This window comes from Ailuropoda melanoleuca, chromosome 1 (assembly GCF_002007445.2).
Source record: "Ailuropoda melanoleuca isolate Jingjing chromosome 1, ASM200744v2, whole genome shotgun sequence".
Classification (NCBI taxonomy): Eukaryota; Metazoa; Chordata; class Mammalia; order Carnivora; family Ursidae; genus Ailuropoda; species Ailuropoda melanoleuca.
The window spans coordinates 203601940-203622109 of NC_048218.1; the positions used below are offsets into that span (position 1 = coordinate 203601940).

Sequence of the window (20170 nt, forward strand, 5' to 3'; positions counted from 1 at the left end):
TCCCATAACTCTGGGATCACGCCCTGAGCCGAAGGCAGATGCTTAACTGCTGTGCCACCCAGGCGCCCCTGCAATGCTTCTTAAATAATTAATTGATTAATTAATTTTCCTTGTTCACTAGTGAGACAAACCTGGACATCTGTAAGTACTGTGTGTGTGTTGTGTGTGGCGGGGGGGTTATGTTGCATATTGACCTAAGCCAGTTTGGTTGTCCACAGTTGATAACCTCCTTTTCAGTATCTCTTGGTATTTTTTTGTTAGAGGTGGGAGTTATAGTTCTATTGCCCAATCATAAAACCATCTCATGTTACAATGAGAGCAAATCATACAAATCAGATTCTACTACACATTCACACTTTTCTTAGCCACCAAGCAGAAAAAGTCACAAAATCTACTCTTGAGAGTTTAATGATATCTCAGCCTTTTGTCTTTTAGGGTACACGGCAAACACCATGCATGAAAGTTTCACTTAGATTGATAAGGCAATTTTCTATTAGCAGGATTTAGTTACCATGTAGTCGGAATACGACAGAGCATCCTCTGGAAGGGGTTGCTCATGGGACCTGATGGGATTTGGCTGTGAAGAGTAGAGGTGACCAGGTTCACTGAGTCGCAAACGCTGTCCATGCGATGTAGGAGTTCCCACATGGTATCTTAGCAAGTGCACATTCCTTGCTTCGCTAATGAAACTTATTTCGTTAATGAAAAATCATTGCTGTTCCTCAGGATGATAATGAAGAAGCTTTTGAAGGTTATTAGATATCAGCATAGTTGAAGGATTATAATAATCACATCTGGAGTGTGTACCTCTGATTTGTTTCTCAAATGCTAACACGTTATAGGGTGCATTTGTTTTTTTAGAGTTTTTCAGATGTCTCCTGACTGTCCCACAAACTAACCAAAATGCATATGAAATACTATTTTTAGAAATACAACAAACCAAGAAGATCTAATTCTTTTATTTCCTGTTTACTGGGCTTTCTGTTGCTTGCCATGGCTTATCTATATTCTCTTGAATATCATAAATTTTTAGATCTAGTTCAACCATTTATGGATATAGTTTAGCCTATTGTTAGCCATCCATTATGCAATGTTAAAGACCATTTCATCCTACTTTGGATAAAATATGTTTTGTACATTGCTGAATGCTGTTAAGCTGTCATCTAAATTACATAGTAAGAATGACACAACTCTATTAAATAGATGTCATTTAAACACCTCCTCTCCTCTCTGCACAACCATCCATATTTTCACATCTGCACATCTGGTCATTTAATCCTTTTTCACAAGTTATAACGTGAGTCCTTTTTTTAGTATTTAAAATAAATCATTGTTATATTTCATAATTTAAAGCACTTTATTTGCTTGCCAGACCGTTAGCATTTTCTAATAAAACAGGAGCAAATACTACAGTCAATTCCAGCTGGGATTCGATTATTATATTAATCCCATCATCAATTGCTAAATTCCTTTGCAGGGTAATTAGATGATTATCCAGTTTTGTCTTGCTTCCATTGAGTCAAGATGTACACAGGTGGAAAATGTATTAAATAAGCCATTGTGCTTGATGCCTTCTTTTTAGTGCCAGTGAGTCTATGCATATACGCGTTATATAAATTAATTTCAATAGTTAGAGGTTTTAAAATTTAGAACATTTATTCTGTAATATAGCCAGATGGTATATATATTTGGCCAAACATTTTCTTCAGTTTTTGGGGGGTTCATTCTGAGATGCTGTTGCTGGTACCATTCACAGCTCTCAACCCCAGCCCCACTACAGCTGGTCTGAAGGATTCCCTTCAGAATCCTGCTGCACTAGAGTAAGCAATGATACTTTTATGTCAACTAAGTAGAGGTGAGCATGTGTCACTTGTTGTATCGCAAGAGGGACACTTGACATCCTTAAAGTAAGGTTCCTGATCTCCCCTTCATCTTTTCCTAACTAAGAAAATGTCAGCCACTTCCACAGCTGGACTCGAAGTTAACCTCATACGTATCTCTGTTCCATCATTTCAACACACTATGCTCTCATTATTTGATTACATAGTGGTTTCTACCTCCCCTGTGTCAGCTAAAGGGACTTCAATTTACTTTCACATTCATGTTTGTATCACCAGAGGAATCTGTGAATAGTGGGCCTTTATTAAATATGGAATTTTTTATAATAATTTTTTATTATATTATGTTAGTCACCATACAGTACATCCCTAGTTTTTGATGTAAAGTTCCATGATTCATTACTTGCGTATAACACCCAGTGCACCATGCAATACATGCCCTCCTTAATACCCATCATTGGCCTATCCCAATCCCCCATCCCCCTCCCCTCTGAAGCCCTCAGTTTGTTTCCTAGAGTCCACAGAAGCCCATGGAATGGGAGAAGATATTTGCAAATGACACTACAGATGAAAGATTAGTATCCAAGATCTACAAAGAACTTCTCAAACTCAATACACGTGAAACAAATAAATCAAAAAATGGGCAGAAGATATGAACAGACACTTTTCCAATGAAGACATACAAATGGCTAAGAGACACATGAAAAAATTTTCAAAATCATTAGCCATCAGGGAAATTAAAATCAAAACCCATTGAGATACCACCTTACACCAGTTAGAATGGCACAAGTTGACAAGGCAGGAAACAACAAATGTTGGAGAGGGTGTGGAGAAAGGGGATCCCTCTTACACTGTTGGTGGGAATGCAAGTTGGTACAGCCACTATGGAAAACAGTGTAGAAGTCCCTTAAAAATTTAAAAATTGAGCTACCCTATGATCCAGCAATTGCACTACTGGGTATTTACCCCAAAGATACAGACGTAGTGAAGAGAAGGGCCATATGCACCCCAGTGTTCATAGCAGCATTGTCCACGATAGCTAAATTGTGGAAGGAGCCAAGATGCCCTTCAACAGATGACTGGATTAAGAAGCTGTGGTCCATATATACAATGGAATATTACTCAGCCATCAAAAAGAACGATTTCACAACATTTGCAGCAACATGGACGGGACTGGAGGAGATAATGCTAAGCGAAATAAGTCAAGCAGAGAAAGACAATTATCATGTGGTTTCACTCATTTTTGGAACATAAGAAGAAGGAAGATTGATAGGGGAATAAAGGGAAGAAGAAAGGGGGGTAAACAGAAGGGGGAATGAACCATAAATATGGAATTTGGTGGCACATGTCTTGAGAATACAACTCCAGGGAAAATTATATACTATAAATAAACAAAAACACTTAAAAGGTGTATCTTTTAATCACACAAAATATGGAAATAAATTTCCTACCCCCTTCCAGGCTACCTTGAGAGTTGTAATGGTGCCCTCTAAATATCTCTTCTATATTTTCTTTAATAATAGGAACTTCTGTAGAAGACAGTAGAGGAGGACTCTCTCTCTTTAGGTCAAGAAGGGGTTGGGATGCCTTTTAGATAATTCCATGAAGGCGATATCTAACCTTTGCAAGCAGCAGGTACCTTCCTGGCAGGTACCAGCTAAAGGAGCCATTATGAAAGTACAGAATACACATCAGAGAAGAAACATTCTGCCTGGAGAGGAACTACAACATCATCTTGTATAACAGCGGTCTATAGACAACCAGTAAAAACAATGGATGCAAAAATCCCTACATCTTGCTTTTTAATAAAAGTTATCTCCCCAAAAGGAGATTCAAATCTTACTTGTATCTCATTAACTTATCTGTAAATCACTATCTTCTTTGTGCTGACAACTTCAACAGAGGATTTGCATAGGGCATGACGTGGTTCTGGCTCTTACAGGATCAATACAAAAGAGGCTCAAATCATAATAGATTTTTTTTTTTTTAGATATGCATGTCTTTTCTTTAGAGGGAAATGATATTAATGAAATATGTTTTATTTGCATTTGGAAGGTATTTTTGTTTGGGGGATGGGCTAAATTTTAAAAATGAGAATCAGAGCTTCCATTAATTAAAGTTTTTTCCAAGTGATTAAAAAGACTTGCCCTTAATTTGTAAATTCTAAATATAGAAAATGTATATGTTAGGGTAATTTATAAAATGTGTACTTCATAAATAGAACTAAAATGAAATTGAACAAGGAACAATGTGACACGTTTAAAGACAAATATGTAATAAATGGTAATATGTGCTAGCAATAGTGTGACTCAGAAATATTGGTAGAATTTATTAATATGGGGCTTTGTCTCAACACTTAACGACAACTATGATTTAGCATTATTTAAATTATTTTTAATGCTATCGTGCATGTCCTTGAAACCTCAATCAAATTTTATGGCCATTATCTTTCATTTGTGTGATGAAGAAACAAAAAGCTCAGTTGATAAAAGCTCGCTTTTTACCAAATCTTAGGCCAAAACTGAATTTAAATTTCTGGGCTTTCTGTAGAACACTTGAAGAATTTCATGATTCAATCAATTTATTAAAACTAAAACTTAGCAGCACCTGGGTGGCTCGGTCGTTAAGCGTCTGCCTTCGGCTCAAGTCATGATTCCAGGGTCCTGGAATCAAGCCCCGCATCAGGCTCCCTGCTCAGCGGGAAGCCTGCTTCTCCCTCTCCCACTCCCCCTGCTTGTGTTCCCTCTCTCACTGTGTCTCTCTTTGTCAAATAAATAAAATCTTAAAAAAAAAAAAAACACTAAACTAAAATTTAACTTAGTGAGGATATAATCCGATTTTATTGCGTTTATTATTCCTACATTAAAACACCATATCAATGACAAAGCCACACACCAGTCGCTGTACGAGGTTTCTTATATGTGGAATCCCCCTCTCCTGCTCTGTGAGTAAACATCCTTCTGTGACAGAAATCAGAGCTTGAGAGAAGTTAACTTGTCCGAGGATACACAACTAGGGCAGACACAGGGTGAAATTGCATGTTGATTGGACTAAGAATATGGACAAGTTAATTGAGTTAGGGCTCAGTTAAGTTTTCAGGAGCACCGTCTGCTTATAGATACTCTGGTGCAGCTAGATGTTTATTTTGATCGAGTCCCCGGATCGTGACTGGTGTTGCCAAATCTGCAGCTCTATTCTTGGAGTTCCTCACGCCTGGAAGGTCTCATTCTTTGCTGTCCTTCAAATCTGACCCGTCCTTCAAGGCCAAGAGAGAGCACAGGCTCAAAGAGCACTTCCAAACCATGGCACCTGAACTCTCACAGCTCCCACCTTGAGTTCACTTGAGAAACTTTGAGACCCCTCTTACAGTGTTATTAATACCGGATATCATGAGGTCCCTGAGACACAGAATATGTTGCCTCCTTTCTCAGGATCCACCAGAGAGCATGTGAAAGAAATTGCCACAGAGAAATCATCTAATCAATATTCATTTACTGCCAGTCGCTGGTACCTAGAAGCATTCTTAATAGCCTTGGCTTCCCTGGAGTGATAGGATAATAAAGTACAGCCAGAGAACTCTTTGGTTCACAGAATTTAAGTAAATTTCTTGATCTCAAGATGTCTGCTGGCATCATGGGAACAGGCAATGCAATATCTTAAGACGAGTTCAAAGGAGTTAATGTTGAGAGAAAAAAGTTTATAGAGGTTATCCTTCCTCACCAAATCACAAAATCTTTCATTTTTGCCTCAAATCCATATTCTCAATTTCCTCCATAAGTTGCGGATGGATTTTCAGGAAAGATGGTAGCAGTGAGCCTGTACATGTAACACTATCCACCCCATTTATGCAGAGAGATGTTTGTCCTTGGAGAAACATCTAGTTTCTGGTGAGCCCGTCCTAGCAACTTTTTAGACCATGAGGGGTTGTTTCAGATTCTTATATTTGCCCTCTAATGTCCTACATTCATCGATAAGTCAAATTCCCTCATTATGTGAATTCTAAACATCAACCAGGAGGCAAAGCATGAGGTTCTGTCAAGTATCTTGTTAAGTACCAAGTTCTTATTAAGAATCTAATCAATTAATCAGAAAAGAAATTCCTACTAACATTTTGCAGTAGAGAATACAGTTTCCCTGAAGAGAAACTGGGAGGATACAGGGACCAGCTACACAGACCAGAGCAGAGGCTGGTGATGAAATGCCCTCCTCTTGCTGCCACAGAAAGGCAACACTGCTTAGTGAGTAAGAAGCAAAACAGCTTGGGTGAGGTCCCATTCTATTCTTTACCAGTATTATTACCTTAAGCAAGTATTAGCTTCTCGAAGCCTTTATTTCCCTATCTGTATCTGTTGAGAGAATCAAAGTAAATAATTTATTGCACGTAATAAGTAGTTAATAAATATTTTGGGGGCAATAGCGTGCCTTGATTTCGTTTGACTAATCCACTTTTTTACACCTACCAGAACATAATGGGTGCTGGATCCTTCGTAGATTTCCACACTCCATTAATGGATGGACTTCTTCTAGTGCTTATTTTCTTTACTTTCTTTTGAGAAAACAGCATTTTTTTCTACCTGGTTGAAACCAGACATCTGCTCTGTTTATTCTCTGATTTGGATTCACAGTGCTGATCTTGGAGGCCTGACCTCCCTCTTGGCCATTGATCATCCGAATTCATGTCTTTGTGTCAGAATGTACTTTAGAATCTAAAAGCCACAATTAATGGCATCTAGGTGAAGGCAGGTTCTCTTGTATACCTCCACATATCTGTGAAATAAAGATAAATGGTAGGATTTGGAAGCTTTATTTGCCTAAAAAAATTAATAAATTTGGAAAAGAGAGAGAAAAGAGAGGTCTAAATCTCATAAAAAGTCAATGAAAAACACACAAGGAACCTGAGAAGTCCTGAGGCCAAGACTCAGATGGTCATCAGACAATGACCCTGCCCATTTTAAGGTCTAAATTCAGTCATATTTCTTCCTGAATTATTTTATTGACCAAATCTAATAATGTAGCATTTGTTATCTACCTGGAAGCAATACTATGACTTGATCTCATTGTTTCAAACTCATAATTAATACATTTTTCTTTATTTTGGCTTCCTTTCTTCATTGTCACCCCACCTACCCACCCACCCACATACACAATGGTAGCCCCAGGACACTCCTCTCCACCCCTCTGTATTTTTGATACTTTTTCTTTGACTTTACAGCTTCCTTATCCCATGCGTAGGTCCATAACTTATTTTGTATTAAACGTAATTATATTTGGATCTCCTAGCAATACTGAGAGAGCATTGATCCGGCTCCTTTGATTTTACTGATGAGAAAACTGAGATAAGAAGACTGTCAGATACTATCAAGTGAATTCGCAGGAAACAGGTAATGTGTATGGAGCTCAGTAGTTAAAAAAAAAAAGACATTTCCATGTATCATGGGATCTTATCTTCCTGAGAATCCCATCAGGAAGACAGTCATTATTATACATATTTATAGATAAGAAAGTATCTGAAAGGTTAAGTGATAGCCCAGGTTACGCTAAGGGCTGACCCAAATTTTAAACTTAAATCTAATTCCTAATCCATGGTTTTTTGCACCACAGTATTCCACCTCTGCCTTTCCCAGTTAGTCTAAGTCTTATTATTTTCACTCAATTCTAATAGTCTATTCTTCCTTTTCAACACTAGACTCAGATATTTGTGAAGTTAAACACACACACACACACACACACACACACACATTTAGGGTGCAACGCGCGGTTCCAAGGTTCCTGAACAACGTGTACAAGGCAGATCTTTTGTGAGAGCTTCTATAGTCCCGCTTATTCATTTGCTGAGTACATGTTTTCAATTGAAACCATTGGTACAATTTGGAGAAATTCAATTAAAAAGAAAAAAGAACTAGAAATCCTCTTGAGGGATTTCATTCTGTTCATATGAAGGTGTATTCATGGACTATTTTTTAGTTGTTGATGTTAAATAACAGATTCCTTTCCAGAAGAAAGTATATTGTATGTCAGAATTAATTAAATAGTACTACAAATTCAGGGCTAATAAATATATGGGGGGGGAACTTACATTGTTGTGCTTTTTTTATTCCATTTCTAAAGCAATTCGCTTTTGGCTTTTTTTCTTTTCTTTTATAAAGAATCAAGGTAAAGCTAGGGAATAATAAGACCGATTAGATGTAGAAAACCATTTGTGGTCCATAGGTAAATTAGTAGGTTTGTTGCTGAGAAAAAAAAAAAAAATCTTTTCAATCTCTTCAAAACGTAGGCATAAAATTATTTTTAAAAGTCATTAAGAGGAAATCTGCACATTTTCATTTTCCATTTAAAATAAACTATGTGAGTGGTTTTGATTCCCTTCCCTCTGTGGCCCATGTCATGCTTAAAATATGCAAGGAAATAAAACTGCTGGCTTTAAGGAAAAGATAAACTCCTCTGCCTGCTGCACTTGCCGAGTAATCAAGGATTATGGTATATTTATCCCATTTCCTCACTCCTCCCTTCTTGTTATTTCAGTCTTCCTCATCAAAACACTTACTTTTCACTGAATCCTTGCAAATTAGCTTCTCATGCATATTCACTGGCAAATCACAGGGTGATTCTGGAGTGGCAGCAGCCCCTTTGCCACGGACCTAGTGCAGGACAGACCTGCTCCAGCCATGCTGCCTGGCACCCATGCAGGCTCACAGACCCCACATCAGTTTTCAGGCACCCTGAACTTGACTACAGCTTGATGCTGCGGTCCTTCGACTACTAATTTCTTTCATCTTCCTGAAGGTAGTGCAATATTTATCAGGAACGTAAGTGCACAGCAATAAATTCTATCCAGTTCACAAATATATTTCTCCTAAGGGGAGATGACCTTTTATATTTTTAATGAAGATTTTATCTTTTGCTTTCCATGAAGCAAGCGGGAAAGTATTTTGTTGTTTTATAGGAGAATCAAATGCATCGCATAGTAATTATTTTTCTAAGACTCATTCCTTGAATTTGTAGACTTTTGGTGGAAGGGATTCTATCTTGAAGGATTCCACTGACAGTAGAAAATTCCACTGACAGTAGTCCAATCTGGATTATAATTCTTTCCTTGCAGATTTGTTTTTCTGGGATCCTAGGGAGCTCTTCACAGGATAACAATGCTTTTGGACTTCTGTGTCTGGATTAAAAGCTAAAAGAAAAATACTCCCAAACACCATCTATTCTTCATTTTCTCTTTTTAAAGTTACTTCTTTCTCTGCCTTTATAGCAACTGATTGGAACCGCGCAGTAAGCTAGAGACAACTACATTAGAAATTTCTCTCCTGGTTTAAATGATGGGATATAGTTAAGCTATACAGTTCTCAGTAGAGGATGCAGTTGTGAAATAGACCTGAAATTTAGAAAAGACACTCCCTCCCCTCCCCCCCTTCTGTAACAAGTGATTTAGGAGTGGTAGGAGATCCCAGAATAATAAGACTCTGCGAGGGACTTTATTGGTCATCTACACCACATTTTCTAGCCAGTATAAGAAGCAATTCTATGTCAGTTTTAACATACTGTGCTCTTCCTCAGCAAAAGTTCTTTAAAAAGAAGACACATAATCATAATACTATATGTTTTTTCTTTTCCTTTTTATCTTAAAGTGTCAAAAAAAGAACAATTAATTAGCCACTTTAGTACTTTCAGAGTGAATTTCTGAAACAAATAGACTTAGACTCGAGTATCAACCAATTTAGTTATATTTGAAAGCATAGCAGTAAAAAAATACAGTTTAAATCATTGGACCACAGTGTAAGAACTATTTTCATTGCTTTTGGTAAAAATAAATTTTAAAGTAGGATTATGCCTTGAGATAATTCAGTTTAATTTAACTTTTTTTGTAGTAAATTACTCAATTTTATTTCCTTTCCTGATTAGTCTAATTCTTATCAAGTATATATCAGAAAATGTACTAAGTTGTTACCTTCACTGTTTTAAATAGTTAAATTAATGCTGTTTAGTGAAGCTTGATTAAGTTGAATATGTATGCATTTTAATGTGGAACATTTTCATACATTGAAGTATTTTTCAAATTTGCTAATATAGAAATGTAAAATTAATTTCAGATATTTAATTTCAAGGACTATATGCACTCTTGGATCTAAATTGCACCTAGATTTGACCTACAGTACATTGTTGTATCCGTCAGGGCCCCAGGTCTTCACTGCAGAGGTCACTGGGTAGATCCATCCACGCCAATCTGGATCCAGATGGTTTCCTTCAACTTCGGGCTTTCAGAAGATCTAATAAATGACAAAAAAATTGTGAAATGCTGAAAACTTATTATTGAATAGCATGCATTATCAGCCCTTAAAAGTTCCTAATTAGGGTAGTAATAAAAACTTCGATCAGACTGGGATGCGGCCATATCTCTGGCTGGATTCTAGTCCAGTTCTCATTCTTTTTTCTGTTATTCTCCTCTAATTTCCTTCAGAGGGTAGACATTTTTGTCCACCTTTTGATGAATACAAGTTACTAGTTTCCTTATATTGGCAGTAATACACTGATTGTGTGGGATTATCAATCTTTCCTTGCTCAAAGTTCAGATTTGAAAGAACGATACTTTATCCGCTGGGTTTCTGCAGCTGTAACATATTCTGACCTAAATTCTGGAGGTTATAGATCCCCTTCTTACGGCACATACTGTTGAAGGCTGCCTTGGAATTCTTGATTCAAGGTATGGTTGTCTTAGTACTTCGGCCTCAAGGACAGGTTTTACAGACTCCCCTGATTTTTAGTGGGAAGAGACCCCCCCCCCCCCGCAGTGTCTACATAGAAAACGCCTTCCAAACACTACAAAGGAAGGAGGCTGGGTTTCGAAGTCAGAAAGACTTGCTTCAAGGGGCACCTGGGTGGCTCAGTTGTTGAGCGTCTGCCTTTGGCTCAGGTCATGATCTCAGGGTCCTGGGATCCAGCCCCATGTCGGGATCCCTGCTTGGCAGGGAGTCTGTGTTTCCTCTCCCTCTGCACCACACCTCTCCCCCACCCCCTGCTAGTTCTCTCTCTCTCAAATAAATAAATAAAATCTTAAGAATAGAAGAAAAAAGAAAAGAAAGGAAGAGAAAGACTTGGATCAGAATTCTGTTTGCCTAGTTCCTAGCTCTGTGACCTTAATGATTTACTAAACCAAATGAAGATATTCTGGTGGTTATATTTACTCCAAGGGGTTGCTGTTAGGATTAAAAGAGATAATTTACTTAGGAGTGCCCCCAAGTCTAGTAGATAACAAGTTGCTATCTTTCTTTTTCTCTGTAGTTACTTCTAGCATTAGACTAACAGTATTTATCCCCTGTGGGGATTTTTCTGTTTATCTGTTTCATACCCACTTGTGTGTGGTTTATACTTGCATATTTGATCTTGAATTTTTCGAAAAGAAAGGAAGACCAGTTTCTGTTATATTGCTCATTGTTAGCCTTGTGAAAATTTTAATGTTCATTTCCCGGTAAAATAAATTAATCCTGGGGCACCTGGGTGGCTCAGTGGGTTAAGTGTCTACCTTCGGCTCAGTTCGTGATCCCAGGGTCCTGGAATCGAACCCTGTTCAGGGTGTCTGCTCAGCGGGGATCCTGCTTCTCTCTCTGCCTGCCCCTCTGCCTGCTTGTGCTCTCTGTCAAATAAATAAATAAAATTTTAAAAAATAAATAAATAAAAATCAATTGTATAAAAGCAATTAATTAATTAATCCTTCTCAAAACCCTGCTTCTTGGCTCAGTACATCTTTGGCCTCTTAATTATTTTTGGAAAATACTGTGATAGTTTTATTTTCATAAATGCAGTAAAAACTGTATTATTCTAGGTAGTACAGCTCAGAGCTTACTGTAGATTTCCAGGGTCACAGCTGAGCACAAAAAAAGCATTTTTTCTGCTCCTTGTGAGTGATATTACAGAAAAGAAAAGCACCGTGTCTGTTGAGGTAGGCAGATGGCCAAATGAATTTCCTATAAGACAGCGTCACGTGTCATCTGATCTACATTGTTATAACTTTTCTATCTGACAAGACAGTGTCAAGATCTGTTAACGAGATGGCCTCACAAGTATATATTTGAATATTTTATGAAAAGTCATTGTAGCTTTCTATGGCTCTGACAGTAATTAAATGCATGAGCTCCCAAGGCCCATTTCAGGGGCTCCATGTATATTTCTTCCCCCTCTGAAGACATAACAAGGTGTGCAAGTCACCTCACTGACTTTTGCAAGGAGAAGAATTGTGTTTTCCTTGCTTCTTTCTGAGATTACCTATCCTAGTCTCCTTGCTCCATTTCAGCACTGATAGTACATCAGTAAGCCTCCTTACTGCATAGAAAATTTCCATATCAATCTTGATTTCCATATGAATCTTGCCTCCATACAGTGGTCTGTAGACACAGCACCTCTCTGTTTTTTACTCCTTAATTGATTATCAAGGAAAAATTGAATGACCAACAATCACTAGCCAATGTAATAATTGACTTTCTCAAATAGAACAGACTATGGTGAGTAGGCATTTTTTAATAGTTTGGCCTTACAATTCTAATTTTTGGGGGAGAGTGTAGAGATAATACCATATCTTATATCAAATAATGGGTATCTGTATGTTTATGGCATTTCATTTCTTACGTTCAGAGTTGTTTGGGGTTGTGTTTGTTTGTTTGTTTCTACTAAGGAAAAAATAATCAATATTGAAACCTAGACTTTTTTACAAGGTAGATGGAAATTGATGCAAGTATATCTCTCAGTTAACAAACAATGATGATTTCCATAAGAAATTTGTACATTTAACATTTACCGCCTTGGAATTCTGTGGTTATTTGAATTTAAAGACACTAAACACTAAACTATTACAGTCTTAGAGATTCAAATTCACATTAGCATATCATGGTTTATGAGAAGCCAAGAAGCCCAGAAGCTTGTTTAAGCCTGGCCTGTTTAATCTAGAATTTCCCAAGTTCATTGGAGCAGCAAGTCTGCTTTTTGTTTGTTTGTTGTTTGTTCTGTTGTTGTTGTGTTGATAATCCCTAGTGACATCCAGAGGAAGTGACATTGAGAATCTGTGGGAACAGAAATCCCAAAGAGCACAGGGTATATGGTGGGAGGGACACCTGAACACTTTCTCCGAAAACAGGAAATTTTCAATAAATTTTTAAAATATAATATGTTGCTATCATGGTTGTCAGGACTATAATAAAATATGTTAGATAAAACAGAATGAAAAAGCAAAGTCATGCATAAGTAGTTTAAAAAAGGATGGCATTCTTTTATGTGGTGAATTCCCTGGAATATAGTACATTTGATTCATTTCCTATGGTGTGTGTGACCTTGGGTAAAAATAACCATATTCTACAAAAATATGGTTTCTTTAATAAGAGTGCCAGCGGCAAAATGAAAGGTGGAGTGAGCAAAAAAAGAAGGGCAGAGGGAGAGACAGAATCCTAAAACAGGCTCCCTGCTGAGCACAGAGCCCAACATGGGGCTTGATCCCAGGACTCTGAGATCATGACCTGAGCCAAAATCAAGAGTCTGATGCTTAATGGGCTGAGCCATCCGGATGCCCCAATTTTATTTTACTTTACTTTATCTTATTTAATATTTATTTATTTATCTATTTTGAAAGCCATAGGAGCAGTAAATAATGATGTGCTTGTTGACCCAGTTGGCGAACTTTTCCACAGTGTAGGAGGTTGTCACCTCTGGGCTAAAAACCTTATCTTGAAGCATCAGAATGCCAAGCACATTTGCAAACTGTCTTTGTCTCATTTCTCCATTGTTTTCCTTCAGTTCCCCTCTCATGCACCCATTTCTCCTCAGAAAGTGATGAATTTTGACAAAAGACCAGTGGCCAGGCATGAAAAGATAGAACCCCAGTAGCCTCAGCCTGTATAAAAACTTTATAAAGACAAATGCTATTCTCTCAAAAAAAAAACAAAACAAAACTGTTTCACTTTTGACTTTGATAATACATTTTATTTAAACCTTAGTATTTCAGAAGAATTTTTTTAAAGCCTACTCATTTGAGTAAATATTTATTTGTAATTATCAATTAATTATTTGGAAAGAAATTTTAAAGAATTAAATAACTGGATTGATCTAATCATTATCTTAGTGTATTTAAGTAAATATCATTGAAACTGACCTATTAATTTATTGAAGTTATCCAAAGGAGTGAGGTATCAGTGGGGAATTTGATACTAGTAGAAAAGGCCAGGTTGTCATCTTTTGGAACTGAAATATGTTATCAGTGGGGACAAAGTTTGAATGGAATGTAGAGAAATTTTATGATCAGAATCTCTCGGGCAATAAAAACTTTCTAAACTTGGTAGAAAAATATTATAAAACTTCAACGTCCTAGCCACCACGTGGCTGTTAATTCTGGCTGTTTGGTGCCATTTTGACCCACAAATAATGACCGGACCGGATGGCTTAAATCTTCTATGTAAAGGGCTTACAAAAGAAAAGGAAAAAGGAAGTCAGAGGGATTGAGCAGGAGAGGAAGGTGAAGACACACTGTAATTGTGATGCAAGGCTGTACAAGTAAATAGGCTTCAACACCTGCTGATGTGCTGACATCTGGCTTGAAAGCAACAAACATCTGTTAGTAATTTGCAGTGGGAGAGGATGACAGTGAAGAACTGGATACTGTCACAGAATATACAGCCTTGTTAAGTTACTAAAAGGATCCAGAGGAAAGATCATGAATGGATCCTTTGAGACCTGTGACTCCCATGTGATAAGGTTTTAGATAAAACAGGTTGGGTTTTCTTTCCCCGTTGTCATTGTACTTCCGTTTTGAACCATTATTTAATGGACTTTAAACAAGAGAAAATGCTTTCTGAGGGAAGGCTCTGTTTAAAAGCTCTGTTCCCAACAGGGAACATTTTCCACATCTTTAGGGGTTCACAGTTCTCTATAGATGATATGGATATCCTAAAACTATTCAGATTAATGTAACCTCCAATGCCCATGGCCAGGCCAATTTAGGAAGAACCAAGGGCATGGGCAGAAATCATGACAGTGTTTGCTCTGAGCCCCAAGGCAAGTCACACAGGTCCATCAGCATTCCTCATCTCTGCCTCCTCCCTAGAGCTCTTGGGCTCCTTAATTGTGGTTGTGATTGTGATATTTTAGGCAGTAATTTGTCATTTTGCCATGTTTCCTTCTGACAGAAGTACTGGTAAGTTTGGTAACATCCCCAAGGCCAGGAAGTTGGGGAAAACATTTTTCTACATTTTAGTTTAAAAGGGAGATGAACACTGGGCCCTTGGAAGCCCCATTCCCAATCTCTCCTTACCTTTTCTGCATTTTTCTGATGGATTTTCCTGCAAGGATTCCTCCTTATGCTTGCATAAGTAGCAGAGTGCTACAGACTGGGCAACTTAGGAACAGCAGAAATTTATTTCTTACAGTTCTGGCCGCTGGAAGACTGAGGTTGGGGTGCCAGCATGGTTAGGTGAGGGCCCCCTTCTGGGCTGCAGACTTCTGAGTCCTGCTGTGTCCCTACAAGCTGAAGGAGTTCTGTGGGATCTTGATTTGAAGACCGCTAATCCCATTCATGAGGGCTCCACCCTCCTGAACCTAAGCACCTCTCAAAGGCTCTGCCTCTTAAGAGTATATTTGGGCGTTGGGATGTCACATCGGGCATTTAGAATTGTCAACATATGAATTTTCTCCCCATGACCTTGGTTCTTCCTAAATTGGCCTGGCCATAGGCATTGGAGGTTACATTAATCTGAATAGTTTTAGGATATCCATATCATCTATAGAGAACTTTGAACTTTGAACCCCTAAACCCCTTTTAAACAGAGCTTTCCCTCAGAAAGCATTTTCTCTTGTTTAAAGTCCATTAAATAATGGTTCAATGCGCAACAAACATATTCAGACCATAGAAAGTTTGTAAAATAGTACATTTATATTTTTCTCTGCATGGATAATGAGTTTTTCTAGTTTCATATATTTAGTGAATGGAGTAACAAACCTCTGTTATAATTATTTTTTAATAAAATACTATATTTTGATAGAAAAAGAAAAGGGAAGGAAGGAAGGAAAAAGAAAAGAAGGAAGGAAGGTGAAGAGAAGAGAAGAGATAAGAAAAGAGAAGAAAAAAAGAGAAAAAATGCTATATTTAAATGATTGTTAAAATCTCCAGGTACTAAGGAGGGCTTAGTAGGAATGACAAATCATGAGGGTTCCACATTAACAATGGCACAGCATACACCATTCCAATCAAGCTTTCATTGGGAATTCCCAAATTTCCAAAAAAAAGTTGTCTAATATCTGGTAATTTTGTCATTTGGCAACATCTATTTTTGTGAATTTCAAATTCTGTTTAGCTTTGGTACCTGAATTAGATCACCCTAAACTATTGAACAAATTCTTACTCATCATTGTTATTTAATGAAGGGAGGAATGTAGAGTGGATTCAAGGATGCCCTTGCTAGTTAAAAACAAAAGCTTATTATCCTTTGATCGGAATACGAGTTGCGCACCTGCTTGATTTTTGCTTCCTTTGCGGTTAGGTTTTACCTCTGTGCTGAGACCAGATTTAGAACTTCTTTCTTGCATGAACAGATTTGCAGATATTTGCCAACATGCACCACATCCTTCAAAGATACATATGCTGGACTTTGCAAACTTATATTCTGTTTTTTTAAAAAGTTAAACATTAAAAGGACTTCCATGACTATAGAATATCCTGGTGGCAGTAATTCTGAAGAATCTTACATTTCTATCACAGTATCAAGGTTTTTCATCTAATTATAATTTTAAAACTTGTTTCCTGGGCTCCTGGGTGGCTCAGTTGGTTAAGTGTCTGCTTCAGCTCAGGTCATGATCTCAGGGTCCTAGGATCAAGCCCTGCTTCCAGCTCCCTGCTCAGTGGGGAGTCTGTTTCTCCCTCTCCCTCTTCTGCTCCTCCTGCTTGTGCTTGCTTTCTCTCTCTCTGTCAAATAAATGAATAAGTAACATCCTTTTAAAATATAAAAAATAAAACTTGTTTCCTGACAAAATATAAAATATAAATTCAGCCAATCAGAAAACTTCCAACTTAAAAAAGACCAGAATTTTGTCTGGGTAACATGCAAAAGAAGTTTAGCGTGTAAGGATAAAATGGTTGAATAAGTAAATGGAAGCTAAACAAGATCTATATTTCTCAACCAATTTCCCTTGCTTATTTAAAATGCACTAAAAGTTTGAACACAGTAATATTTAATTTCATTTTTAATTATAATGAATACAAGTAAATATCGAATGCATTCATTTTTCCCTGCTTCAGAAAGTAAAGAGTAAGGTCAATAATTTTGTTTTTGCATTTTGCCTAGGACTGCTTGGGGGGGGGGGAACCCGTGCATAAAGCTACGCATGGGAATGGCCCCTGCTGGGGGAAAGGCCAGGTCAGAGCTCCTGCTGCATGTGCGTCCTCATAGGATTATTCCCTGTGGATTGTGCTTTTCATTTTTTATGTCTGGTTATTAATTATTTTAATACTTTAAATTATTTTCACCTGATTTCTCTAATATTGACTGCTTTGCATCATTTTAAAGTGTTATGAAGAACGTTTTTGTCCATTATGTAGTATTTCAAAGTTAGAATATATGTTCCAGGTAGTCGGAAGTAAGCCCAACAACTGCAATATAAGATGTGTAGTTTAATTGAGTGAAATCGTTTTGCCTGGAGCTGCTATTAAATCTCCACCTCCCCAACTGTTAATTAGTAAGTCTGTATTAATTTTTGTTCAGAGAAATGTTGAGGTGTTAAATATTTAATTTCTCATTATATAGTATTTGTTGCTGGGATCCCGCACTTGCATCCTGGACAAATGCATGTCATTTATCCTCTGCTCAGAAAAACACAACCTTAAATAAGATACATAAGAATCCATATAAGATTCATTTTGCAAATGAGGTCCTTAATTGTTTTAAGTAGCATCATGCTGCCTTTTAAGGAATTCTGTAGAAGGTGCAATGTATTCAATGTGTTTAAATTTTGTTTCTACTATTACTACCTGTTTATTGAATACATACTATAAGTAGGCTATGTAGATATTCCCTAAATATTAGGTTTTTTAATAATTTAATAATTTATTTTTTATTTATTTAATAATTAATTTTTATTAACATATAATGTATTGTTTCAGGGGTACAGTCTTACATAATTCACAGCATTCACTATAGCACATACCCTCCCCAGTACCCATCACCCAGCCACCCCATCCCTCCCACTCCCCTCCAGTCCAGCAGCCCTCAGTTTGTTTCCTGAGATTAAGAGTCTCTTATGGTTTGTCTCCCTCTCTGGTTTCGTCGTTTCATTTTTTTCCTCTCTTCCCCTATGATCCTCTGCCTTGTTTCTCAAATTCCACAAATCAGTGAGATCATATGATAATTGTTTTTCTCTGATTGTCTTATTTTGCTTAGCATTATACCTTCTAGTTCCATCCGTGTTGCTGCAAATGGCAAGTTTTCGTTTTTTTATGGCTGCATAATATTCCATTGTATATATATACCACATCAACATTTATCCATTCATCTGTCGATGGACATCTGGGCTCCTTCCATAGTTTGGCTATTGTGGACATAGCTGCTATAAACATTGGGGTGCAAGTGCCCCTTTGGATCATTACATTTGTATCTTTAGGGTAAATACCCCATAGTGCAATTGCTGGGTCATAGGGTAGCTCTATTTTTACCTTTCTGAGGAACCTCTATTTTCCAGAGTGGCTGTACCGGCTTGCAACCCACCAATAATGTAGGAGGGTTTCCCTTTTTCCCCATCTGTCGTTTCCTGACTTGTTAGTTTTAGCCATTCTGACTGGTGTGAGGTGGTATCTCATTGTGGTTTTGATTTGTATTTCCCTGATGCTGAGTGATGATGAGCACTTTTTCATGTGCCTGTTGGCCATTTGGATGTCTTTGCAGAAATGTCTGTTCATGTCTTCTGCCCATTTCTTGATTGGATTATTTGTTCTTTGGGTGTTGAGTTTGGTAAGTTCTTTATAGATTTTGGATACTAGCCCTTTATCTGATATGTCATTTGCAAATATCTTCTCCCATTCTGTTGGTTGTCTTTTGGTTGTATTGACTGTTTCCTTTGATGTGCAAAACCTTTTTATCTTGCTGAAGCCCCAATAGTTCATTTTTACCCTTACTTCCCTTGCCTTTGGCAATGTGTCTAGGAAGAAGTTGCTATGGCCGAGGTCAGAGAGGTTGCTGCCTGTGTTCTCCTCAAAGGTTTTGATGGATTCCTGTCTCACATTTAGATCTTTCATCCATTTTTAGTCTATTTTTGTGTATGGTGTAAGGAAATGGTCGTTTCATTCTTCTGCCTGTGGTTGTCCAATTTTCCCAACACCATTTCTTAAAGAGACTGTCTTTTTCCATTGGATATACTTCCCTGCTTTGTCAAAGATTAGTTGAGCATAGAGTTGAGGATCTATTTCTGGGCTCTCTATTCAGTTCCCTTGATCTATGTGTCTGTTTTTGTGCCAGTAGCATACGGTCTTGATGATTACAGCTTTGTAATAGAGTTTGAAGTCTGGAATTGTGATTCACCAGCTTTGCTTTTCTTTTCAACATTCCTCTGGCTATTTGGGGTCTTTTCTGGTTCCATAGAAATTTTAGGATTATTTGTTCCATTTCTGTGAAAAAAGTTGATGGTATTTTGATAGGGATTGCATTAAATGTGTAGATTGCTCTAGGTAGCATAGACATTTTCACAGTTTTTTTTCTCATATCCACGAGCATGGAACGTTTTTCCATTTCTTTGTGTCTCCTTCAGTTTCTTTCATGAGTATTCTGTAGTTTTCTGAGTACAGATTCTTTGCCTCTTTGGTTAGATTTATTCCTAGGTATCTTATGGTTTTGGTGCAATTGTAAATGGGATCAACTCCTTAATTTCTCTGTCTTCTGCCTTGTTGCTGGTGTATAGAAACAACTGATTTCTGTGCATCGATTTTATATCCTGCCACTTTACTGAATTCCTGTATGAGTTCTGGCAGTTTTGGGGTGGAGTCTTTTGGGTTTTCCACATAAAGTATCATATCATCTGCAAAGAGTGAGAGTTTGACTTCTTCTTTGCCGATTCAGATGCCTTTTATTTCTTTTTGTTGTCTGACTGCTGAGGCTAGGATTTCTAATACTATTTTTTTTAAAGATTTTATTTATTTATTTGACAGAGAGACAGCCAGTGAGAGAGGGAACACAAGCAAGGGGGAGTGGGAGAGGAAGAAGCAGGCTCCTAGCGGAGGAGCCTGATGTGGGGCTCGATCCCAGAATGCCAGGATCATGCCCTGAGCTGAAGGCAGACGCTTAACGACTGTGCCACCCAGGTGCCCCTCTAATACT

The 20170-nt window shown here is 37.6% G+C and overlaps 1 protein-coding gene across 1 annotated transcript in view; it reads left to right on the plus strand.

The window, feature by feature from the left end:
* The window catches only part of CNTNAP2 (contactin associated protein 2), a 1777718-nt gene that overhangs the window by 280421 nt on the left and 1477127 nt on the right, over nt 1-20170 (plus strand). The window lies entirely within an intron of this gene.